Source organism: Psammomys obesus, unplaced genomic scaffold (assembly GCF_907164565.1).
Source record: "Psammomys obesus unplaced genomic scaffold, mPsaObe1.curated_primary_1811, whole genome shotgun sequence".
Lineage (NCBI taxonomy): Eukaryota > Metazoa > Chordata > Mammalia > Rodentia > Muridae > Psammomys > Psammomys obesus.
The window spans coordinates 7,236,922-7,243,909 of NW_026591086.1; positions in this window are offsets into that span (position 1 = coordinate 7,236,922).

Consider the following 6,988-nt stretch of genomic DNA (forward strand, 5'->3'; position numbering starts at 1 on the left):
AAGAAAGAAAGAAAGAAAGAAAGAAAGAAAGAAAGAAAGAAAGAAAGAAAGAAAGAAAGAAAGAGAATGGTGATGGTGATGGTGGCTCATTTTCCAATACACACACTTCAACTCCAAGGGTGGCACCAGCTTCTGATCTTCATGATCACCTCTATTCGTGCACACACACACACACACACACACACACACACACACACACACACAGATAGAAAGAGAGAGAGAGAGAGAGAGAGAGAGAGATTGAGACTTTAAAAAAGAAATCTTCCAAAACAAAAAGGGCAACCCCTTTTCAAGTCCCTTCCCTGTACAGGTAGCTGTTCCTCCGCCTCTCTTTATTTACTTGCAAAAAAAAAAAAAATGAAAAAGAAAAGAGAGATGGGAAGGGGAAGGAGGAAGAAAGGATAGCACAGGGATGACTATGAAGAGTCCTAGACTTAAGCTTCCAAAATGACCTGCTGGAGGTGGATCTAATATCTAAGGTTCCCAATAGAGTATGCTCAATTGGATGGTTCTTCTTCCCTTGACTAAAGCTCCAACTACACATAAACTGTGGAGTTCTAATTCTGCTTTGTCAATTACGGGGTTCCCTTAATGTGATAAATACATCCTCTAAAATGTAACCCAAATTCACCCACTTGGTCTAGACAGCAGAATGTTCTGTAGAAGTCTCTTCCTGGAACTCTGCCCACAAAGGACCATTTATCAAAAATCAGGGCAGCTGGTGAACACAGCCTGCATTTTTAGCCCGTTTGTTAAAACTAACCAGCATTAATGTTATGCAGCCAATCTGGAAGACAGTCAAGTCTGGCAGTTTTGCTAAAGCTGAGCATGTACATAACCCACAACTCTACTCCTAATGTGAACCCACCAGAAACGTACATTTGATGCACCAAAGGGTGTGTACATATTACTCTTGACAGTGCACCTGCCCAGGTTTGAGGATACTATCTCTTAGCCATTGAGACAGGTAGAAATGGGATGGGAGGTGGGGGTGGGCAGGCTCTTTCAGCATTGCTGTGTGTCCCTTTGTCCTTTAATCCACCATTTGCCCTAAAACAGCAGTACGTTCAGTTAATCCCTAGGTCTCTCTACTCCCATGAGTGGGTGGTTGGGAGACATTAAGTAATGGCAACTTACATAACTTTTGATAACTCTCAGGCATTTTCACGTCTCTTATCTCCTTCCGTAAGGACTGTTATTAAAGAATAATATGGAGACATTCAAGCCAGATAAATAGATTGAGTCCATGAGTATCTGCAGCCAATGAAAGTTGACTAAGGGTGACACTATCAGCAAGAAGGGAAGTGTGACACAGAACTCTGTCCTTGAACAGTTTCTGTTCAACTTTTGTTTATTTAACCAACTATTGGAAATCATCCCAGACTTCAGACTCACCTGCCTCTTAGAGGACACAATGCTTCTTGGGATGTTAAAAGTCTTTAAATCTTTAAAAGAATTTAAGATGTTCAGGCTAAATAAATAGCTTATTTAGTAAAGGGACTTGCTTTGCAAGCATGAAATCCTGTGTTTGATTCCCAGAAACCATGTAAAAATGCCCGGCACAGTGGTGTTTGCTTGTAATCCCAGGGATAGGGAGGCTGAGCCAGGGAGATCCCTGGGGTTCTCTGGCTAGCCAGTCTAGAATAACCAGTGAGCTCCAGGCTCAAGAGAGACCCTGCCTCAAAGAATGTGAAAGCACCTGAGAAACAATACCCGGAGTTATTCTCTGGTCTCCACATGCACAGACACACATCCTCATAGATGAGCATATACATACATACATCTATTTAAATGAATAATAAATACTTTTAATATATATAAGACATTCCCCTTATATACTGAACACAAAAAATATGTTATGCAGGGCAAAATAATTCTGAACTGGTGGGGCTCCACATTGTCTATGCATGCATAGGGCTCCCTAGGATGCCCCTACTGCCTTTCTTCAGCTAGGTCAATGCTGATCCCCTTTCTAGTTCCAAAACAGAAGCTGCCTTTCCTAGGAAGCAATTCTAACCTCCAGGATTTGCTTTTAATAGCTCAAACCCCCAGTCTCAAGTCATTCACACAAAACACTCACCCCATCTATCAAGAATCAAGTTAGCTTGAGCTCAGCATACTCCCTTCCAGGACTGAGTAAAATGCTAGCCCTGAAAGCAGGGAGACCCCAGCTAGCACCCAGGTCAAGAGCTGGGTGTGCCTATAACCCCAACATGGGAGTTAGTGGGGGCAGAAGCAAGAGGCTCACAAGAGTTTGATGCCAGCCTAGCCGATCAGTGAGCTTCAGGATCAGTGAGAGACTCCGTCTCAAAAATATAAAAAATAAGTAAAATAGGAATAGACGAGATCTGACATCAACCTCTGACCTCTACAAACACATGCCTGGGCACAGGCACCCCAACACACACACACAGGACACTCATGCACACACTACACAAACATACATATGCACGTGTAGTACACTCATGAATACACTACAGAAACACACATGCACACAGATCACTAAATAATGTGTCATTGTATAATACAGTTGCATTTCTTTGATTTAGACATTATTTAGTCGGAGTGTTCATGTTTATAGTGTGTTGCCTGCCCTCGGGAAAAGGATTCTTCTTCTATTTTTTTCACTGACATTTTCTAAGGTCTTTGCACTGTAAAAACCTAACAGGTGTTCATTTTTGATAAATGGGTGAGTGAGTAAATGAGAAAGAGCTAGAGCCTCCATTTTCACGCTTTCTTGCGACCCTGTAATTCTCTGATCTTAGGATTTGCTGGAGTGCAGTAGGCGCAGGTTAGCCTTTGCATGAAAAGTGTATCTTTTAATTACACATTTGACTGTGCCTAAATCCAAGCTGTCATGTAATGGCTTACCGGCCTAGCCATTTCACTAGACTACAAACCACGCAGGGTCTATTGCTGGTCAGCCTGGCTGGCTGCCGTTCTCAGCACCCAGGCCAGTGCCCTGCCTGTGCAGTGAAATGGCACGGTTACAGAGGGCCAGACCTCTCTTACCTCCTCACCACACCAGTTCATTTAATCTTCACAACAGCCCAATGAGCTGGGTCAGGTAAGGAAATGGAAGCCCACAGAATGGCAGGTGGTAAAGGGTGTAACTTAAATCCTGACCTAGGAAGTCTGGGTCCAAAGGTCAAGTTCCAAGATACTGCATTCATTGCCTTCACCAGAGAACCCATAGAACATGTTTAATGACTGAATCGATATATAGCCAAAGGAGGGTGTTCGTTCTTACACTGCATGAGTAAGGTGTCCAGATAAGGGAAATTGTGCCCAGAGCAGCTACAGATCATCTCAGTTTAGGCTGATTTCTTCTCCAAAAGAGATGAGCAGGTTGACATGAGCCTAAAGACTTAAGTCACAAAGGCAAATTGTCTGGAAGTTATGGAACACTCAGCGTAACTTCTGGCTTTGAAGGGAATTCAGGATTTCTCTTCAAATCTACTGATCCCTTTGGGAAGGAAACAGCTCTGAAGCTGTGGGGCCCCGAGGTAGAGATGAGCAGCAGCTGGGAGTCACGGGAAGCTCTATATCAGCTCACTGCGGGGTGGAGGGAACCAAAAGAAGCATTCAAAACTGAGGGGTTCCCCCCAAAGATAAATGGATAAACCAGGTGTGGTCTGCATATCCCCAAGGATGATGACTCAGCCTCACAAAGGAAAGGCACTCTGACTGATACATGTTACAACTTGGCAGAACCTTGGGAGGGAATCTTGATAAGTAAAATAAGGAATTAAAAAAAAAAAAGTCAAATGGGGCTATCAAGATGGCTCAGCAGGTAAAGGGGCCTGCTGCACAAGCTTGGCAACCTGAGTTCAATTCCAGCAACCTACCTAAAGGGAGAAAAACCAATTCTACAGAGTTTTGCTCTGGCCCTGGCATGTTGGCCTGGCACATACATCCCCATAGCCACACGGCATACACACAATACATATACATAACGGTAATTAATAACATTCTTTAAGAAGAACAAATATTATGTGATTCTACTTACATGAATCTAGGAGGGTCAGGGATGCAGACATGGAAACAACTGTGGTTCTCAGGCCCTGAGAGGGCAGGGGAAATGGGCATCTGGGGTTTAGTGAACAGAAGTTTTAGTCTGATGTGATGAAAATGTTCTGGCTAACGGGAGTGGTTGCCTCGTAATGTGAATGTACTTAGAACGTACTCAGTAAGTATACTTAGTAAGTGTACTTCCTATGCATTTTTAAATGCAAAAGCGAGAGCTGTGCTATGTTTATGTTTTATCACCAAAATGCTATATCATATTAGGCTAAGGCAAGAAAGTTGTAAGTTCACAACCTTAGGTTTTATAAGAAGACCCCATCAAAGAATTGTCAACATCATCATCATCATCATCATCACATTCCAGAGACTCATTTCTCTCTGTAAACCCATGGCTGGCCTTCTAGTCCCGTCTAGAAATCTAGAGCACAAACCAGTGCCATGGAAATGGAAGTCTCCCCAACATGCCCACCAAAGCAAGATGCTGAGTCCAAAAATCCGCAGCCTCACTCTATGTCACCCAAAAAGGTTTGTGAACGATATCCAAAAGGAAGTAATGATCTTGGGCAACAGCCAAGAGTGGCTCATTCATTTGACAAATAGTATTTGAACACTTTGAAAATGGAGGGCCTGAGCTGAGTTAGGGTGAGGGTTACCAGGCCCCTACTTCTTGGGAGTTGGCTTAGACAAATTTAAATAGCATTTGTTTCCAATCCCCCTGAATGTCAAGGCTATCTCTAAAAAAACCAAGTGGGAAGCTGAAAAGATGGGTGAGCAGTTAAAAGCATTGGCTGTTCTTCTAGGATCCAGGTTTGATTTCCAGAACTCACATGGCAGTTCACAACTGTTTGTAACTCCAGTTCCAGGGAATCCAGTGCCTCTTTTCTAGCCTCTGTGAGCACCAGACACAGGAACACAAGTGACACACAAACATAAGTGCAGATAAACACCCATATAAATGAAATCAAATAAAAAAGAAATAACTAGGTAGCTTTAGGCTGCAGGAAGCTTCTGTCATGAGTATTCTAAACAAGAGTATTCATTGAGTGAGTAGCTCCCTTCATGAGATCTGTCTTTATTGTGTACAACTGGGATGTAGGACCAAGAGAACCACCATCCCAAAAAATGGTAACTCCCGGTGAGACCATGCCTGAAGACAGCTGGAGCATTCTGGTACTCCAGAACCCAGGAGACAAATCATTCCTGAGGATCTAGGCAGTGACGGAACGAGAGCCCAGCTGGGTTCAGAGGTTTAATCTTTGAGCTTAATTCTGGCTGGGAGTATGCGGCACAGCCCACCATAGTTCATCAAATGCCCCTTCGTGGGTACAGTGATGGAGCTGCTGGCCTGGCCTTCAGATGTTCACACACCAGAGTGAGTAACCAGGAGACTGAAGTTCCTCTAATGAGAGCCCAGCCACAATTATCTCTCATGAACTTGTTCATGACTTCTTGCTTGATTAGCGAGAGGGTGGGTTCTGCTCTCGGGCCAGAGGCCTATCTGTGAAGCAAGATGTGGCAGGTGCATCTGGATAAGCGGGGAGGGACTTGTCGGTGGAACACGCCCATCGCAGAGCTGGAGCAAATAGCCTGGACAGGGAAAAGAAGAGGTAAGGTTGACTTCTTAAGTGTGCTTTGATTATTGTGAATGTTCAACCTTGTGACTTTGGCTTAAAGGACATCAAGCCAATTCCTCACACCATGGCTAATTGAAGTGGCGACAACACGACTGGCTCTTAGTATGTCTCCAGGAGACCTGTTAGCCCCCCTGCTGCTACTCATCTATAGCATCTATGAGGAAACGAGAGGTGGAGTGGAAAGAAAGCAGGTCTGTCTCAGACTCATGGGAAGCTCAAGTCGTGCATAAGAGCCTCCACATTCCAGTCCTGGGTCTCTGGTCATACTCACAATGTCCTACTACTACCCCTGACACTGCCAAAGCTATGGATGTCTCAACAGCATCTGTCCCCTAGAGTGAACTACACCCTAGAGGGTCAGCGAGGCCGATCAGACGCCCTCACCTGAGATCAAGCCTTTGAAAAGAATCAAGGATAACCACAAATTCTGCACAATCCCTAGCTCTACAGCAATGGCTAGGAATAGCTGATATTTACCCATGGTCAGACCAGATTTGAGAAGAGCAGCAGGTCTCTCTCCTCATCATCCATGCCTTATAGAAACAGGGCTCGTTGCCGGCAGCCGTTACTTGAACTTTCTTTCTTTCTTTCTTTCTTTCTTTCTTTCTTTCTTTCTTTCTTTCTTTCTTTCTTTCTTTCTTTTCTTTCTTTTTTTTTTTTTTTTAGCTCTAAGCCTATCCTATGTTGGAAAGACACATCATAGGAGCAACTGCAGGTCCTGTACTCTTCAGAATGAGAGTATTCCTTCCTTCCAGAGAGTGTGGGATACTTTCATCCTTTGTGGTTTATTAGATCTGCCCCACCCCCCACCAGACACCATCCAGGGAGCCAGAACTTCCTAGACTCAGAGGTTTGGAATCTTTTGTGAATCACCTCCTCTCTGACATACAGGAAAATTGTCTTTACTTACCTCGTGTTCTGACTTCCCTTCCTTCTGATTTGCAAAGAGTGAGGGGCAGAGAAGCCCAGGGGCTTTGTGCAACTTCTCTGGGCCTTTAGCAGATGTGAACTATACATACACAAATGGCTTATGGAGGCTGTTCCAGATCGTTTATGCAACTTGGGATATTCTTGCCTAAAGCATCCAAACCTCACAGCAGGTCCTGTCTACTTCCTTGTAGGTTTAGTCACTTACAGACAGTTCATTCTGCAGCAAGATCTCTGCACCAACAGGAGAGCCACCCACTTCACAGAAGGCACAGTTCCTTGCTTTCTACCTTTAACCACTTGCTAGAGTTGAAGCCAGAACTTCAAACATCACTGTAAATTAGAAAGAGGTGAGAAGGAAGGAAGGAAGGAAGGAAGGAAGGAAGGAAGGAAGGAAGGAA